The sequence below is a fragment of the Myxine glutinosa genome, chromosome 7, assembly GCF_964187855.1.
Source record: "Myxine glutinosa chromosome 7, kmMyxGlut1.1, whole genome shotgun sequence".
NCBI lineage: Eukaryota > Metazoa > Chordata > Myxini > Myxiniformes > Myxinidae > Myxine > Myxine glutinosa.
In genome coordinates this window covers 27,800,077-27,820,314 of record NC_136267.1, presented here as the reverse complement: position 1 = coordinate 27,820,314, position 20,238 = coordinate 27,800,077, and the positions used below count along the sequence as shown (strand labels likewise).

General features: G+C 42.4%; 1 protein-coding gene across 4 annotated transcripts in view; it reads left to right on the top strand.

Annotated features, from left to right (window-relative positions):
- LOC137416877 (semaphorin-6A) overlaps nucleotides 1-20,238 on the top strand; it is a 727,420-nt gene that overhangs the window by 164,892 nt on the left and 542,290 nt on the right. For 3 of the 4 annotated variants that reach the window (XM_078781383.1, XM_078781381.1, XM_078781384.1), the window contains exon 3: nucleotides 16,587-16,701. The gene's annotated coding sequence lies outside the window, so the exon portion shown is untranslated. The remainder of the gene's footprint in view (nucleotides 1-16,586; nucleotides 16,702-20,238) is intronic. The other variant, XM_078781382.1, reaches the window with a different exon arrangement.

Below are 20,238 nucleotides of genomic sequence, written 5' to 3'. Positions count from 1 at the left end.
TAAAGGTTTTGGATGGGGGAAGATAAGAGATGGTGGTGAACAGCTGTTTTAAAGACCTGGATGGAGGAGTGGGATTGAATAGAGTGAGGGAGTTTGTTCCAGAGGTGGGAGAAAAGAGGAATGAAGGAGTGAAGGTGAACAGAGAGTCTTGATTTTCACAGTTTCACCAGAAGAGGGTTACTGACAGATCTTGTGCGACCTGAAGGAATATTTGGGGGACAGAGCACAGATAGAGCAAGGGGAGCAAGGCCGGAGAGGAGTCGGTGGAAGACAGAAAGACCACCAATCCTCCTGTCTTTTGCGAACATATAACCAAGACAAAGAATCTTGGCCCCCACTTCCTCCACTGTTTAATATTGATATGCAATCCCATATAATTACCTTCACCACCTAAGGTGGACGGAGGTTATCTTTTGACCCCTGCCTGTCTGTCTTTCTCTCTGTTTATTTCATGGCGAAATCGATTTCGCCAGGTATGTTGTTAGGGTCGGTTAATTTGTTTGTTTGTGTATCTGTCCGCTTATCTACAGCCCAAACCGCTCAGCCGATCGTTCTGAAACTTTCACAGATTGTAGGCGACAAAACTCCCTGCGACAGCCCACGACAAAGTTTTGTAAAAAAAAAATAGGTCGACGCGTTATGACGTGACGTTTGGAAAAACGTGCAAAACGTTTTGGGTGATAACTCCGGAACCGGAAATCGTATCAACTTCCCATCGATGGCAAAATGTTCTCCGTTCAATTTCCAACAGCTTTCTTTTTTGAGCTCATGACATGAAACCAACAGATTTCCTAAGCGTATGGCCTTGAAAGTTTGCCTGTCAACGTCATGAAGTTTAAAACACAGTTTGGCTGATATCTCAGAAACTACGGGTGCTGGAGCAAAAAAAACCGCTATTTTCGACCCTTGGGGTTTGTTTAGTACAAATGAGACAAACACACATTCGACAGGGTTGTAAAAGGTCTTTATTCATTCATTTTTTTTTACTGTAGCCTGGGGAATGGAGACCCATTTTTCGTCTGATTTTGTTCAACAGGCAATCCACAGGTAACCTGACTCCCCTTTCCCTCTTATTTCCCAGCTCTGACTGGCGGATTCACCGCAATAGTGTTTGATTCATTCTGTTTGGCCAAGTGTCGCTCGATGAGTGATTTGTAGTCTGTCTGTGAGAAGGATATCTGAAAAACTGATGGACGGATTCGGAGGGAATTTGGTGGGCAGGTTGGAAGTGTTACAGGGATTCATTGATTCAATTTTGGTGAAGATGCGAATCCGAATGCGGGTCCGAGAATTGTTTAAGAGATTCTTCAACATTGAGTGATGGGGTCCAAAACTATATATAATACAATATCTCAAAACGTTATTGACGGATTCGGACACAACTTCATGGACAGGTTGTGTGTGTGACGAGGAAAAATCGATTGAAGTTTGATGAAGATCCGGATCCGGATACGATGATGTTTTTTAATTTTACAAGTGATTATTCGTCATTGAGAGATGGGGCAAAAAACGATAAAAAGCACAATATCTCATTAAGTTGTGGACGGATTCAGACAAAATAGGTGGATGAGTTCACAACAACAAGCCAATTCGATATTGGTTCAGGTTCAGATGCAGATCCGGCCCATCAGTGGGATACAAAACGTAAACTTGATAAGTAAACTTGATGAAAAACGTAAACTAAGAAACGCCTTGGCACACCTGAGCTCCTCACCACATACAAGGCTTTCATCCGCAGCTCAAAGGAATACTGCTCTCCCCTCTGGGCTGGTGCTCCTGCCTCACACCTAGCTCGTCTTCACGCTGTTGAAACCAAAGCGTTCAGAATCATTGGAATCTCCAGCGATGAAGCTACCTCTGAAGACCTTTCACTCACTCACCGCAGGCAGGTTGGTGGTCTTTCTGTCTTCTACCGACTCCTCTCCGGCCTTGCTCCCCCAGATCTCTCTGGGCCCTGTTCCCCAAATATTCCTGCAGGTCGCACAAGATCTGCCAGTAACCCTCTTCTGGTGAAATTGCCAAAATCAAGACTCTCTGCTCACCTTCACTCTTTCATTCCCCTTTTTTCCCGCCTCTGGAACAAACTCCCTCACTCTATTCAATCCCACTAGCCCCTCCAGGTCTTTAAAACAGCCGTTCACCACCATCTCTTATCTTCCCCCATCCAAAACCTTGATCTTTTCTACCCCCGCTAATTCACCCCAGATCCACTTTTTTGAAATTCCGACTTCTTTCCTGGAAGTCCTAGCAGTTTCAATGTGTTTTATACATCTCCCACCCCCCCCCCCCCACAACTCTCCCCCCCCCCCACCTTCCGTCCCTCTCCCCCCAAGCCCTCTCCCTCCCACAGATCTCCCGATGTCCCTGTTCTCAGCTGTTGTACTTGTGTGCTTCTCTCTCTCTCTCTCTCTCTCTCTCTCTCTCTCTCCCCATCTTGTCTCCCGCTCCCTTTATCTTATGTTTTATGTGTTAGTTTGTCTTTTTGTGATTTATGTTAGCTCTTACACGAGCCTCGATCTTGTATACATAAAAAAAATCCTTTGCGTGCAGTATGCATCAGACATGTCTCTGGCCGACGGTATCTATTGGGCAATTGGTATACTAAACGTTGGTATACTAAACAAAAGAGTCAAGGAAGATGTACAACAGGCATTTCATTTCGGAACAAGGTACTCACAATTAATTATTTTTTCAATGCAGTTTGTAAGTTTTATAAAAGGTAAGAACATTGCCCTACAAGTTAGATATACTTGAATTTATGTTTTGTTTTTTTTAACCGTTGAACTATAATGAGTGCGTTGTTCAAATAACCTTTGAGCATTCCTCGTGAATTTGTGGAGGTGAGAGGAGGGGGTGTGGGGAACTCGCTCCACTTTCCCTACCAAGGACATCCACCTTTCCTGCCCATCTTGCTTTATATCACATACAAGGATACACACAAGGAAACCAAGACAGGAGTAGGCCACAAGTCCCAACATGTATGTGCCATATATCCACACTCCTCAAATTGGAAACTATAACTCAACATGGTCACAAAGTGATCGTGGGGGAGAACAGGAGCTAATGGTGGGATTTAGGGAGCTCGGTGTTTGGGCGATCGAACACCCTTACAGCTATTTCTTTTCCAATGATATCACAACCTACAAGCAAACTGATTAATATGTCGGAAAATTTTATATTGTTTTATATGGGACAGTCTTCAAAAAAAAAATATCACACTGCAGACATTAATGTAAGGATTGATTCAATTTGGTCATTGCCCTGGAAAGCACATAATCTGAAGGGAAGCGAGGAATATTTTTTCGGCCCATAAAAGGCAGAGTGCAATCTTTGTGGGATTAGGACAGGTCATATGAACAACCAGTATTTATCTGCTTTTTAGATTTCTTAATCTGCAATATAAAAGCATAGATGTGCAATCAGAGAGAGCAGCCAGGTTCTAATAATGTGCTGTTTTGATGATGCAATAATGAGCATTTCCTGATATAATCTACAATATCAGAGAGATGTTGGTCTGTGTCGCCATTCTTCTCAGAGTTGGCTGAACGGATCTTCGTCAAACTTTCAGAGGTTCATCAGTGAGTGGCTGGGAGTGTTTTGGGCCAAAAAAAAAAAAAATTGGAAAAATAGAAGTTCGTTTTTTGGAGTTTTTTTTTAAAAATCGCTCGATAGTGCCTAAGCTTTTTAAAATGAATGACAGTTGTATACAAATACACATTCGCATAAATAAAGACAAAACAATCACCAGACATTTGAATGCAAATAAATCAAACTATTCCGGAAGTGCATAAAGTTGGTAGTACGGCTGCTTCTTCTTCCTGATCGGCATCACACTTAACTCAGAAACGTGATGAACGCCACATTCACCCACCAGCATATATATGAACCCCCTTCCTCTCTTTCCTCCCCCTCTCCCCACCTCCCCTCCCCTTCCCTCCCTCCTTCCCCCCTCCCCTCCCCTCCCCCCCCCCCCTCCCCTGCCCGTTAACGCCGGGTACTTCTGCTAGTATATGATATTTTAAAGCATTGATTGAAATATTTCACTCAAGTGGATAATGATACAAAAAAAGTAATAAATCGATATTGAATACTTTATCAAAATTGATGTGAAATGTATTTGTCTTGAGGACTACCGAAAAGGCACAAAACTAGACATTCTTTGTCTTGCAGATTGATTGTTCATCGTTGTTGCTAATAAACCTGCATTCAATTGATACATTCTTGTTTATGAACAATCAATTTAGGTTAGAAAGTGTGATCAGGAACAAAGACTTAAATCCATCCAGTCGACACACAAGGAATATTAAGTCCTGTGAGGCAGCTTTGACAGCCAGTGTCGGCCATGGCCTGGAGCCTGGCCGATTTTGGTCGGGATGACAGTGGCTGGCCGAAATGGTCATAAGCTTCCTTATCGATCCGTGCTATGAGTTTTATTCACGGCACATGACACCCAAGACTTCTTGCGTCGGTGGGGCGTTAACCATCGGTTGTCATCCACTGCCTTCCCACACAGCAACTGTCGTGCCGAGATCGCCGTCAAAACATCGAAAAGAATGATCACCGATAACACTGGTTCCAATGGTGAACTAGACACCGATCGGTTCCAACGTGCGATACTCCAGTACCGGAATGCACCGGATCAGGACACTAGGTTGTCTCCAGCCATGATCATCTTCAAGAGGCCAGTCAAGGACTTCATACCCATCATCCCAGGCAGATACTTGCCATCGGACACCTGGCGGGAAACACGCAACAATCGTGAGGAAGCTTTGCGCATTCGGCATGCCAGGGAGATCGAAAGACTCTCTGAACACACGACAAAACTACCTCCACTGGCCGTCGGGGGCCATGTCCGGATCCAGAACCAGACCGGCCTGGAACCACGAAAATGGGACCGGACCGGAACCGTGATTGAGGTAAAACAATTCGATCAATACGTTGTCAAGGTGGATGGCTCCGGAAGAATCACTCTCCGGAATCGTAATAGTAAGGGAAACATATGAAAATCTGTTAACTAAATTGTTACCAAAACATTTCTTCACCAATATGTTTGTAAAGGTGTGTAATAACATGTGTTAAAATGTTGAAGGTCAACTCCCGTGGGAAACCCAGAAAAAAAGCTGTTGAATTCGGGTACCGAAAAATTATTTTCGAGAATTTTTTTAAATTTTAAATCGGCCCTTAAGTAACTTAATGAGGGGTCAAATAAGGGTTTTTCATGATTCTGAGTTGATTGTTAACATTTATATTTCACCACAGACACTCCTTTGTGGAAAAATAATTTCTAAATATATCTCATTTTCTACTTTGCAGGACATGGAGTCTAGCAATATGGATGAAGACGTTACTCCACCTGTGCTCAATTGCTTCATCTGTGCACGCTCGGATACACCAGCTGAAAGGCTCATACAGGCAACTCCAAAGGGATACTCAACTTTATTGAAACAAGCAGAAACTGTCGAAAATGTTACTGTTGTGGAACGTATGAAGGAGGCTCAAAAGGAAGGAAAACTGAGGTACCACCAGAAGTGTAAAAATGATCTGTACAACAACTTTGTTGCAACCACCAAGAAGTCAGCTCAAGCATCAAAGGCAGAGAAAGAGTCATCAAAGTTGAAGAGAAGACGCACTACTTGTGAGTTCAGTTCATCAACTGGCTGCAGTTCTAGAAGATCACAGTCAGTTGACCTCCTGTATAAGGATGTATGCATTCTTTGCAACCAACCAGCCCAGCTCTACAAAAATAATCCAGCACAAGCTAGAAAGAAATACAGAGTGCCAGATAATTTGACTGCAGATACACTGAAGGCAAGCTTGCTGAAGACAGCACGGAGTCGCGGGGATGACTGGGGAACTGAAGTCACTGGACGCCTGGAAGGGATCAACGACTTGGTAGCAGAAGAAATACTGTACCATTTGCGATGCAAACTCATGTTTGCGAGAGGTGACAGTTTGTCCAAGACTGATGAGGAAGGAAAAAGGAAGAGAGGACAGAGGAGTATTGATGAGGAGCGAGAGGCAGTTTTTATTGAATTCTGCGAATGGTTAGACTCAGAATTAGAGCATGGGGTAATGAACATGGACCAAGTCCATGAAAAGCTGCAGGAGTTTGATCAGTCACCAGAGAAGAGCCTTTCTTATTCAAAGCATTGGCTAAAGATAAAACTTCTAGAGAAATACGAAGACACCTTGTATTTCACAACACAGGAAAGAAGGGCAGATGTACTCTGTCTCAAAGATGGCACCGACAATATTCTGCGAGAGCATCATGCTAATCTTGACCATGGAGATGAGAAGACTCAGATCATAAAGACGGCACTCAAGTTCATATCCAGTGATATTGCCTTGATTGATTTAGGTCCAAAGTCATACCCCACCACACACAGTATGACTGACATCGATAGTCAGCTGACACTTGTTCCTGCAAGCCTTCAGATGTTCTTGAGACCGATTGTCAAGACAGACGAAAGAGTTGCCGTTTGGGGGCAGAATTTTATTAAGGCCTGTCGACCTCGGTCTGGAGTATTGCCACACCAAATGGGGCTTGCCATACAACTTGATCATAGATTTGGGTCAAAATGGATGCTCAACAAGTTCCACCGGCTGGGATACACTGAGTCTTACACGGAGACACAAAACTACAAATACTGCTTCCTTAATAGTAGGAGTGGAGATGATGTTCCAGATACTTCTGGCACTCTTGACACCATTGTGGAGGAAACCGATGAACAGATCAATGATGAGGTTGCGGTTGATGCTGCGCTTGAGGATCAATCAGTGATGACAGCCAAAGTGCCAGCCAGTGAAAGTGAATTGTCAAGTAATGATCAGGTGGTCTTTATGGAGGTTGGGGAAACAAACAATGCAGTCACTCAGTTTGTTGGAGACAATATAGATTTAAACATTGCCTCTATTCACGGAAACACTCCCTTTCACTCAATGGGTTGGATCGAAGTCACCACTCCGGCACCACCTTTGCCAGATCCACAGACAACAGCAGCTTTCCCCCGGGTGAAGTTGAAGGCACTCGACAAAGCTAAGATCCTGAGAGGAACTGAAGTAAAGATTATTCCATTTACGAACAGGAAACAGATAGGAACGAACGCGATCATGTTTCTCCCCCTCGCTGAGCTTTCCTCCTCCCTGGCTCATGATCAGCCACTCCTCACTCCAGGTGACACACTCTGGGCAGTGGGGTGGGTGATCAAAGCCAACGATCCTGAGTTCCCACACTCCAACTGGAATGGCTGGATGAAGAGAATCCATGCTAATGATGCAAAGCAGAGCACACAGATCGAGTTCCTCCCAGTTATTGAAGGAGACCCTAATGACCTCAACACCATCTTCACCACTCTGAAAGAGTGCATACAGCGCGCTGGGGTCGCTATAGTGACCTTTGATCTTCCAATTTGGCTGAAGGCTGTGAATATAATAAAGCAGGCAAATCTACCCGTCATTCCAAGGTTGGGTGGTTTTCACCTGCTGAAGTCTTATCTTGGATCAATGGGTAACATCATGGAAGATTCTGGACTACTAGATGTGATCCAGTTGATCTATCCTGGAAATACGACAGCCAACCACATCATGGATGGAGGATGTTTTGACAAGGCAATCCGTGTTCACCTCCTCATCGATGCAGCCATCTATCAACACATCATGAAACTTGCCTTCACTGAGGAGGAGCGTGGTGACATGAAGACCTTCATGGAGAAGGTGGCTGATGGGAAGATGGGAGCCAGACACTCAGACCCAGTAGTGCCAGTGTTTGAGCAAAGGTTTGAAGAAACCTTCAAACGACTCGCAAAAGGAGGAAGAACACCTGCACTCTGGGTGGAGTACCACCACATGGTAGATGTGATCAAGGTCTTTATCAGAACCGAGCGACTTGCAGACCACAATGGGCATATGTCCTGCATTGTTACCAAGATGCTTCACATCTTTGCCGCTGCAGGCCATCATCAGTATGCCAAGTGCGCACGGCTGTACTGTCAACTCATGAAGGAACTAGAAACTTTGCCTGCTTACAAAGACACCTTAGAACGTCTCACTGCCCACGGGAACCACGTTGTCCGTTACTCAAGTCATGAGTGGTCCGGCACATGGTGTGACATTTGCATTGAGCAGGCATTAATGAAGGCAGCCAAGTCACAAGGTGGACTGAGCAGAGGAAGAATGAGAAACAGTTTTTCTGGCCACAAATGCTGGGTGCTCACCCTCAGTCACCTGTCTGATGTCAACCGGCGGATGGAGGAGGACGTCAGTAAACATGTTCCAGTCCACAGAGACCTTGCCAAGACACACATGAAGCGAGATGCAGAGGCAGTTGAACTTGTCCTAAAATGGTTTGAGGAGATCAAGCCATTCGACAACGATAGAGACAAGGAGTTGCTCGTGTCTTTCTCAACAGGATTCACAAGCACTGGAGCTGCACAACATTCACTCCGTGCCTACCTGCAGACCCGGGACTGGATCCTTCTACAGAGCATGTCTCTGAACCCCAGTGACTATGGATGGACAATAGGTGTGCATGGGTATGAGCCAGTTCCAACACTGGACCCCACGGCTCCTGAGGAGCTATTGCAGTTCACGAGCTGTAATTGTCATGGAGATTGCAGCAACCGGCGATGCAGCTGCAAGAAGAATGGGGTCACGTGCATCTCGGCCTGTGGAGTCTAATGGCATTACATGCAGAAACTGCAGTCATGATGTTGTTGAGTCTGAAGAAGACATAGACAATGACTGTTGAAACTTCTGACATTGTGAATGAGAAATAACTCTTGAGTATTATATATGTATGTGAAATAAAAGCTACTTTGTGTGTAAATGTAAAAGTGAAAATATAAATGTTAACAATCAACTCAGAATCATGAAAAACCCTTATTTGACCCCTCATAAGTTACTTAAGGGCCGATTTAAAAAAATAAAAATTCTCGAAAATAATTTTTCGGTACCCGAATTCAACAGCTTTTTTTCTGGGTTTCCCACGAGAGTTGAACTTCAACATTTTAACACATGTTATTACACACCTTTACAAACATATTGGTGAAGAAATTTTTTGGTAACAATTTAGTTAACAGATTTGTGAAATATCTCATAAAATGCCCTTACTATAAGTTCCTGCGACGTTTTACGCCTTTCAGCATGACAACTCCCACCACGACTGGCAAAAGTGGCATGCTGCCAAGCGTTATGCCAAGTGCTATGCCAATCGTACCGAAATACTTAATGTCTGGTACCCAACCCATCGCCGCTCCAAGAGTGTCTCAATCCTGTTACCACTCCCCAGAAGGGTGAACCCCAACATGTCATTGCGCCGGGCTTACCATCAAAGACATTCCGCTCCACTACCGCGATGACACCACCCGCGAGAGTCGCTAACCTACCACATGTACAGACCACCGCCACACCTCCACAGTCACTGCCTATTTCTGCCCCCTTGACGGTTCGGGTGATGATGGACCAGCTGGAGGGGACTCCGGCGTCGGACAGGGCGATAGTGAACCACCCACCGAAGACTCCCACAATGGACCAGGAAATTACGAACTGCCCTCAGAGGACTCCGACGATTGATCGGGTGGTGACGGGCCGCCCGAAGCGAATCATCAAACCACCAGCCCGATTCAATTCAGAAGAATATCAATTTTTAACTCATGTGATCCTTTTTCTCGGTCTCCAGTTTTCGTTCTATTCTGTGTCACAATTGAACGTTTTTGGGAAAGGGAGTTGGACAACTCTTGTATGGTGCTGTTCTCTATTGCGTTTTCATCTTGTGTAATACTGCGCATTGTTATTTGCATATTCTGTACCTATTATCTTATTCTAATATCTACCATCGCTTTCTTTGTCTTGCAGATTTATAGTTCATCATTGTTGCTAATAAACCTGCATTCAATTGATACATTCTTGTTTAAAAACAATAAATTGGATTTGGAGGTGAGAGTATGTTGATAGGTCGTAGCAACCTGTCAGTGATCAAAATCTCCCTTGATTCGGAATTTGTCACCGTTGCTTTGCTTTCATGATATTGTGACATGCTGTGAATGAATGACAGAGGTGCTTCATTGGTGGTGCTGGCATCTGCTTCGTTGATTTAAAAGAAAACTTAAAAAACGATCGAGGTATTTTGTGATGCGCAATGGACGATTCGAGTGAGTGATGTTGAATGTTGAAACACGACACAGTTGAAAAAAATGTGTCCGCTTAAATAAAAATGAAAAGTATTTTTTAAATAAAGCACCTCATTAAATGTTAGCTCGGTGGCAGAGGTTATGTTTTCAACCCTGTCTGCAACAGGATATCTCAAAACGTTGTGGACCGATTCAGACAAAATTTGGTGGAGAGGTTGGGTGTGTGACAAGGACGAAATGATTAGATTTAGGTGACATTCCGAATCCGGATCCAGATACTATATATTTTTAAGTGATTCTTCACTATTGAAAGATAGCGCTAAAAACGATATAAGCAGGATATCTCAAAAAGTTTTGAACAGATTCGGACGAAATTTGGTGGAGAGCTTGGGTGTGTGACAAGGACGAAATGATTAGATTTTGGTGAAATTCTGGATCCGGATCCAGATACGATATATTTTAAAGTGATTCTTCACTATTGAAAGATAGTGCTAAAAACGATATATATCAGGATATCTCAAAAAGTTTTGGACAGATTGGGACGAAATTTGGTGGAGAGCTTGGGTGTGTGACAAGGACGAAATGATTAGATTTTGGTGAAATTCCGGATCCGGATCCAGATACGATATATTTTTAAGTGATTCTTCACTATTGAAAGATAGTGCTAAAAACGATATATATCAGGATATCTCAAAAAGTTTTGAACAGATTAGGACGAAATTTGGTGGAGAGCTTGGGTGTGTGACAAGGACAAAATGATTAGATTTTGGTGAAATTCCGGATCCGGATCCAGATACGATATATTTTTAAGTGATTCTTCACTATTGAAAGATAGCGCTAAAAACGATATACATCAGGATATCTAAAAAAGTTTTGGACAGATTCGGACGGAATTGGGTGGAGAGCTTGGGTGTGTGACAAGGACGAAATGATTAGATTTTGGTGAAATTCCGGATCCGGATCCAGATACGATATATTTTTAAGTGATTCTTCACTATTGAAAGATAGCGCTAAAAACGATATATATCAGGATATCTCAAAAAGTTTTGGACAGATTCGGACAGAATTGGGTGGAGAGCTTGTGTGTGTGACAAGGACGAAATGATTAGATTTTGGTGAAATTCCGGATTCAGATACGATATATTTTTAAGTGATTCTTCAAAAGATAGCGCTAAAAACGATATATATCAGAATATCTCAAAACGTTTTGGACAGATTCAGACGGAATTGGGTGGAGAGCTTGGGTGTGTGACAAGGACGAAATGATTAGATTTTGGTGAAATTCCGGATCCAGATACTATATATTTTAAAGTGATTCTTCACTATTGAAAGATAGCGCTAAAAACGATATATATCAGGATATCTCAAAAAGTTTTGGACATATTCGGCCGAAATTTGGTGGAGAGCTTGGGTGTGTGACAAGGACGAAATGATTAGATTTTGGTGAAATTCCGGATCCGGATCCAGATACTATATATTTTTAAGTGATTCTTCACTATTGAAAGATAGCGCTAAAAACGATATATATCAGGATATCTCAAAACGTTTTGGACAGATTCGGACGGAATTGGGTGGAGAGCTTGGGTGTATGACAAGGACGAAATGATTAGATTTTGGTGAAATTCCAGATGCGGATCCAGATACTATATATTTTTAAGTGATTCTTCACTATTGAAAGATAGCGCTAAAAACGATATATATCAGGATATCTCAAAACGTTTTGGACAGATTCGGACGGAATTGGGTGGAGAGCTTGGGTGTGTGACAAGGAGGAAATGATTAGATTTTGGTGAAATTCCAGATGCGGATCCAGATACTATATATTTTAAAGTGACTTTTCACCATTGAAAGATAGCGCTAAAAACGATATATATCAGGATATCTCAAAAAGTTTTGGACATATTCGGCCGAAATTTGGTGGAGAGCTTGGGTGTGTGACAAGGAGGAAATGATTAGATTTTGGTGAAATTCCGGATCCGGATCCAGATACTATATATTTTTAAGTGATTCTTCACTATTGAAAGATAGAGCTAAAAATGATATATATCAGGATATCTCAAAAAGTTTTGGACAGATTCGGACGAAATTTGGTGGAGAGGTTGGGTGTGTGACAAGGACGAAATGATTAGATTTTGGTGAAATTCCGGATCCAGATACTATATATTTTAAAGTGATTTTTCACCATTGAAAAATAGTGCTAAAAACGATATATATCAGGATATCTCAAAAAGTTTTGGACAGATTCGGACGAAATTTGGTGGAGAGGTTGGGTGTGTGACAAGGACGAAATGATTAGATTTTGGTGAAATTCCGGATCCAGATACTATATATTTTAAAGTGACTTTTCACCATTGAAAAATAGTGCTAAAAACGATATATATCAGGATATCTCAAAAAGTTTTGGACAGATTCGGTCGAAATTTGGTGGAGAGGTTGGGTGTGTGACAAGGACGAAATGATTAGATTTTGGTGAAATTCCGGATCCAGATCCAGATACTATATATTTTTAAGTGATTCTTCACCATTGAAAAATAGGGCTAAAAACTATATATATCAGGATATCTCAAAAAGTTTTGGACAGATTCAGACGATACTTGGTGGAGAGGTTGTTTGTGTGAGAAGGAAGAATTGATTAAATTTTGGAGAAGATTCGAATCTAGATCCGGATCAGAGAATTTCAAATGTTTCTTCACCATTGAGTATAATAGGGCTAAAAACGATGTTTCACAAAGTTATGGACGGATTCGGACTTAATTTGGTGTACAGGTTGGGTTTGTGACATGGAAGAATTGATTCAATTTTGGTGAAGATCCGGATCCGAGCGTTTTTTAAAATCTACAAGCGATTCTTCACCATTTAGTGATAGGGCCAAAAACGATATATAGCAGGATATTTCAAAAATTGTGTTTGGATTTTGACAAAACTTGGTGGATGAGTTGGACAAGTGACGAGAACAAGCCGACTAGATTTTGGTTCAGGTCTGAATCCAGATCAGGCCTATCAGTGGATACAAAACATAAACTGTTCAGCCTGGTGGAGGTGTGCGCTCTACCGAGTGGAGTTTTTGTTTTTAATGCAATGAAACTTCGGTACAAACTTCTGCTGAAACGTATGGCATTCAGTTCTACAAAAAAGAAGTTTCATCTCCCTTTTCTGTACTACACAAATATAGCACGCCATGACTTCTTATTCTTACCAAACCTCTCTCACCACAACCTTCTTCTTCATACTTTTTCTGTTTCAAATCTGGCATGGTCGCATGTTCCCCCTAAATCTTAGAGCTTCACTTGATTTCGTGATTTTAATAACGCTTCTCTTTTCCCTCATCACGACGTCGGTCTTCATCTCAGAGAATTGGGAATCCACCAGCTAAATCCGGTCGATATAAAATGCTCATCGTTGTTGGGACCCCACATGCGTCCCCCCCTCACCACTCCCCACCACCTCCACTATGGGTTTTACATCCCCAACCACGTGTGAACCGTTAGCATCAACTTATTTACATCGACGTCCTTAGATTATGCTTAGAATTTGATGATGGATGTGCTCGAGTCTTGAGACGAGGTGGGGAGTGTTGGTGCCATAAGGCAGCAGGATCCGTTTGTTGGCGGCAGCCTAATGGTATTGGCTAGCGTTCAAGTTGGCCGAAATGCTGATGGCCACCATTCATATGGGTGCTGTGATGTCAGATGCAGGGATGAGATCAACAGCCTGCAGAGTTGTTCTTTTAGCCCAACAGCAAAGTCCTAATTTCACATTTATCGATGACATCCTCCATACCCACAATGCACATGCCAACACATGTGGCAACGAGAGGTAGGTGGAATACAAAGACGAATGCCTCAACGATTCAAACAAAAACATTGGTGAATTGGGTGTGAGGGGTCTTTTGTGGACCTTCAACACGATGTGCTTCTCAAACAAGGTACAAATTGACTGAAGATTTGTTCGTATCACACGCTGGGCAATCTTTATGGGTCTTTCCAGTTTCTTCACATTTACTTTAGACGAATGAACAAATGCACAAATTATATCGAAAGAATGAATACTTTGAACCAAGGACTGATAAACAAGACCGAAGGTGCAACAGTGACTTATCCGGGCTTGTTTGATCCTTTAGTTGAAGAGGAGATTATGACCTGGGTGGGGGTGGAGATACCAGTTAGTAAATAATTTAAGTATTAAATTATTTTGAAGTACTCTAAGTCTCTAAGCTGTCTGTCATCATGGAAGTGAAGAGATTGCATTGAGACACTGGTTTACTCTACATGTTTTGAGTCAACAATGAACCAAACATACACCGCTTCAATCCAGCAACTTTGCTGTCACGACAAAGGGATTGCAGTGTTACAATTATATTTACTATATTATTATTATTATTAACATTATTATTATTATGAAAACGATACGACTGTTTTAAGAAACCTGGTCTAATTTATCTGAAGCGGATAGAAGGTGAACCATGAAGGCATGAAGCCTAAGGCCTATACATACTGTGTCGTTGGAATATCTGCAAAACCGATGCTTTCGATATTTGATGGTCATTTTAACAATCGGTTTGGTTGTGTTTCACACTGAATGAAAAACGTAAAGGTAGAGCATGGCGATTGTGATATATACACAAAGAATTAAGTTAAGCACCCCTACACAACGAATTAAGGTAAGCACCCCCTAATATATATTCTTTGTGTATATGTATACATTGGCATATATTCTAAGGTATGTGAGATCAAATAATGATTGGTATGACAATAACCTGCCACAGCAACGCATACGACGGCTTACAGGGTCTATGAGACGTAGGGTTGAGTCAGTGATCCGATCACGTGGGTCCTACACACGTTATTGACGCAAAGATCGCTAGAGGTCTTCTCAGAACAATGACTGTACGTTAGAAAACATAAACGTCATCCACACTGTCCGTGATGGACCTATAGCTCCATACTTAAATTGAGGTGAAAATATGCCTAAAATTCCCAAAAAATTTCACCTTAAATTATTCAGAATAAAATATTGAAAACGGCATGATTGTTATGTTTTTATGTGACCATAATATCACTTCTCCAGAAAATATAGCAATATCATGGGTATATTACACTGTTTTGACGACAACAAACTTGTAATGTGCGAGGTTGTAAAAAAAACGGGGGGGTGCTTAACTTAATTCTTTGTGTATATAACAGGTTCGACGATATGTTTGGCCTGAACGGCATTTAAATCAAAATGGCGGTGTGTGGCGTCAGCCGTCGTACCGCTGTAATGACATCACATCACCCCTGTCTTGTGACCAGATCATCAGCTCTGATTGGTGTACGTTTGAGGGGACATACATATATACATACATACATACATACGGACAGACAAACACTGTTCAAGACGGCTTTGCCCTATGGGCTACGCCGTGGAAAAGTAATGAAAATGCCATTGTCGACACGAAACTGTTTCAGTTTCCTTCAAATGTCCATGAACTGGTCTGTACGATTTCCGGAATGAAATCCAATCGGACATGCTCGGGACATTGTATGTTTATTGTTTATTTATTTATTTATTGTTTATGTTTATTGTCATGTTTTTGATTACCAAGTCCTCCCCGCAATCCCTTGATTACACACACACACACACACACACGGTTAATAAAGCCATTTCTGGCAATGTTGAACTTGTTTGTAATCATTTGGAGATTGGTTCCATTGCCAATTGGCATGCTCATTTTAGATGTGCATGTTTTTCCGTAATAACTTAACTTTGGCTCCTCCTAATATCATGTCTGTTTATGGAGTATACAGATCAATGTGCTTGAAGGTCCTCTTCAACCAGAACATGAATGTACCATAGTCCCCAAACTATTGTTGCTTCCTTCTTTGTTGAGGGTGACTGTGCCCTGCTGTAGTGCTTTCCACCTAAATGTATCGATGCATGCGTACTTTAACGAAGGGCATATGCTAATACAAGCGCTCGTATGTGCCAAGGGAGACCAGCTCTCCTTGGTACACAGCACAGGAAAGAAATGAGACTTTACATTGTCACCAGAAAATTGAAGGTCAACTCCAAAACAGCTTGTAAACAGTGTGGGATTTACCGGTAAGTGCTTGTCACATCGGAAGGGGTTCCTACTTTTCTTTGGATCTCTGCCCTTGGGAGCATGAACATCCATGGGGAGTTTTAACATCACATTCTGAGGTTCCAAGAAAAAGCCAAGCTTTTTTTTTTGGGGATTCCTTTGTGATTGTGTTGAAATAAATCAAGAGTGTGTTGGTATTGTTAGGCAAACTTTGGATACAGAAAGCCAGCAACACACAACTCATGTACAACTTTTTTTTTGTTCCCTTTTCTACACCAGTATTTTAATGTCCTCTGTGCTCGTAATCCCTGAACATCAAAGAGAGGCTCTCCTCAGCCTCATTTCTCCTCTCATAATAAACACTCTTCTTAATCCCTTCCCTTTCACCTGCCTTTCAGCAGGTGTGTGCGTGAATCCAGCCAAGGAGCCATGACGGGTTAATACATGTTAGAGCCACGTCCCTGGATTGCCAGCTGTGGGAACAGTGCTGGACACCTGGATATAGCAACAGAGGTAAGGTAACTGACATGTTGACCCTTCTGACTGTTAATGTGTGCATATAATTGCTTCCCATGTACCACATTGACTCAAATGCACAGCTTAAGTATGAATTGGGGGCATAATTTCCCATAGTTTTCCTGTATCTGTACCTTGCAATTGTTTTCATCAAAGCTTGGTGTTGGTTTAGCGGTTAGGGTGCAGGCTTGGGATCCGAGGATCATGGGTTCGAATCCCAATCAACAACATGCATTTTAAAGGCCATTTTCCCTGCTAGAGTGGGGGTTAGCCTTGCGGTCCCCATGACAATCTTCTCCATTTTGCCCTATTTTCTGCATCTCTCCTTGTTAACCCCCTTGCCCGCATTTCTTCTTCCACCATCTTTAGCCAAGTCTTTCTCGGTCTTCCCCGTCTTCTACTTCCTTCTACATTCATTTCCATCACTCTTCTCAACCAGTCACTTTCATCCTTCCTCAACACATGACCAAACCATCTCAACCTGTTCCTCTTCACAGCATCAATCACAGGCTCTATTCCCATCATCTTTCGCAATTCATCATTTGTCCTCCTCTCTCTCAACGATACTCCGCACATCCCTCGAACCATTCGCATTTCCACCCTTTCCAACCTTCGTTGCTGCTCTACATTCATTACCCATGTCTCGCTCCCATAAATCATAACACTTCTCACACATGCAGCATACACCTTTCCCTTCAGCTTCAACGACACTCCCCTCATCATCAGCACGCCACTCAATTCCCGAAACTTCTTCCATGCACATCTCACTCGAGCAACCGTTGCCGAGTCTGATCCACCTTCTCCATTCAGCATGTCTCCGAGGTAGCAAAATGTTTTCACACCTTCCAGCTTCACGCCGTCTCCAAGATCCAACTCAACATTTCCTCTATCTGCAGCTCCCTCTGTGCACACCTTACATTTGAATGTAGCTGCCACACTGGTTAATGACCCTCTCAGACCACTACATTTTTGATGAACCCACTCAGCGCACATTGTACACTGAATGGAGTTCACTCCGACACCCTTCCTACACACAGCACAGGGCCATTTCCCAGTTCTTTCCACCTCACCACATGCTTTACCACTTGCCATCACCTTCGTCTTTCCGATATTCACCTTCAGACCTTTTGTCTCCATACATTCCTTCCACGTGTTCATCTTTTTCTTCAGTCCATCCATACTTTCCGCAATCAACACCAGATCATCTGCATACAACAACTCCCACGGTAAACCCTCCTTTACGTTCTGAGCCAGTACCTCCATCACAGCTACAAATAGTAGTGGACTTAGTACCGACCCCTGATGCACTCCCACCTTCACCTCAAACTCACCACTGTTCCCGTCCTTCGTCCTTACAGCTGTGCGTGCTCTTTTGTACATTGCCATCACTACTCTGATCAACCATTCCTCCACTCCTAACTTCCTCAATGCCCATGTCAATACTTTGCGTGGAACCCGATCGAATGCTTTCTCCAGATCAACAAACTCAAGAAACAACTTCTTCCTCTTCTCCATGTACTTCTGCAACTGCCTTCGAATCCCGATCGATCACTGAATTAACGCCAGGTTGGTTGACTCAGCCTGTCATCCTTCCGAGGTCCGCAAATTGAGTACCAGTTCACTGGTAATTCCCTGTGTGTCGCAAGAGGCGACCAACAGGGTTGGCGGCAGGAAGGGCATCTGGCCATAAAATATTGCTTCAAAAAGGGGACCAAGGTGCCCAAAAAGGCCAACCCCTGCCCTGCGGGGAAAAATGGCCTCGAAAGGTGGTTCATGCAATTGTTTCATCAAAACCTCACCTGCAACACTACCTGAGGTCCAAAAAATAAATAAAAGGCCTCACCTCTCCAGTTCCTGGCATGCAAGCGTTCTTTGTTGCTGTGTTCCCGATCTCCATTTTCTTATTCGAAAGCATTTTTATTTTGGGAGGTGAAAAGAAATACTCCAAATTGTCATTGTGCGTTTCAAGCACAACTGCCAACTTCTTTGCAATTGACCCCCCTCCTCTCTGCGTGGGAATATCGGCGATTGCTTCTGCTCAGGGAACCTGGCACGCTGTACTCAATTTCTGAGAGTGGATTCCAAATGAGAGTAAAATTCACATCATTCCCTGGCTAAGTGCCTGCACGATGCTGCACAAAAAAACCCAATAAAAACGGAAGCTCAAGCAAACGAGCTAATACATTTAATGACACATTTCATGTTTGTTGTGTTTTCAGGTGGTGTAATCACATTACCTTTTTTATTACACGAAATTCTCTTTGTAAATGATCCCTTTGAAGACATCATACATGCCAGACTTCTGCCAAATGGTACATTTTCAAGTTTTTGCATCTGAAGTGGCCAATGATAGTGTTGTTGTTTGTTGTTGCGTTTTGTGCCATGATGAGAGAAAACAGGGTTGTGTCGGGTGATTTCAAATGAATTGTTATTTTAAAGATGTAATTTTCTCACTCTTTAGACTCTTTACACTTTACACCCTTTTTTCCCCCCATTTTCACTGGTGCCCCTCATTCTTACAAATTCCCTAACGATGCATTGATTAAACAGGAAGTCTTATTAAGGAAGTGCTATTTAACTAATAAGCGTCCACAACCATTCTTGACCACGTTGTGCAACGTCGGCCGAGGCCCTCATTTTTTTCCTTCCACCCTCACTTTATCGCCTTCATTTGCTTTCAAATTAATTTTCTCTGAAACCGGTTGAGCGATTGTCAAGAGACTTTCAACACAGGATCGCCTACCCCCGGAGAATGTTTTAACACAGCTACATGCTGATTGGATGGAAAATGGGGCCGTCATTCCAAAAGTCTATTTCCTGGAGGCATGGGTTGCAGGTTGTTTCACGTATCAGGAATAAACGGCCTCGGCCGAATAATAACTCGAGTTGCAAGTAACTCTTAAGCTTTCCAAGCAGTAACACGTAAAGTCAATAGGAGATACCTTCAAATTTAGCATTTTTGAAACCGAAATAATTATAAATTGCAAAGAAATCTTTTTCACTTCCAAAATAAGCATTAGCGTTTTGGTTCCTATGGATACCATTGTAGTTGCTAGAGAAAGATTCACAGAATATGGTCAAAGTATTCAAATATATACCAGTTTTCATATATACCTGTATTTATTAGTTTTAGGCCGATTAGAAAATTTGTCTATAACTGATTACCGATTAAAAAAAAAATAATTAAAAAAAGATCGGCTTGTACCGATACCGATGCAGATTATAAAGTGGTAAATAATGACGTCACAGTGCATTGTGCACACATGAAGTGGATACCGTGCTGGATCGCTGCCGTGCCCACGATTGTTGGATTGATATTATTGATTGTGATGTGATACATTTTAAATATCTTCTCTTAATCGATTGGTTTAAAGTATCAAACGGAACAGCATCCCGTCATTTTAAAAAGAGTGATCAGCTACCATGTGCTCATTCGATTTTGGTGTGTCACATTCCACATCAGGAAGCTCCAGTATTACAGCCACGTGAAAAAGTAAGTACACCCCATGTAAAGTTTTGACTTTTTCAACATAT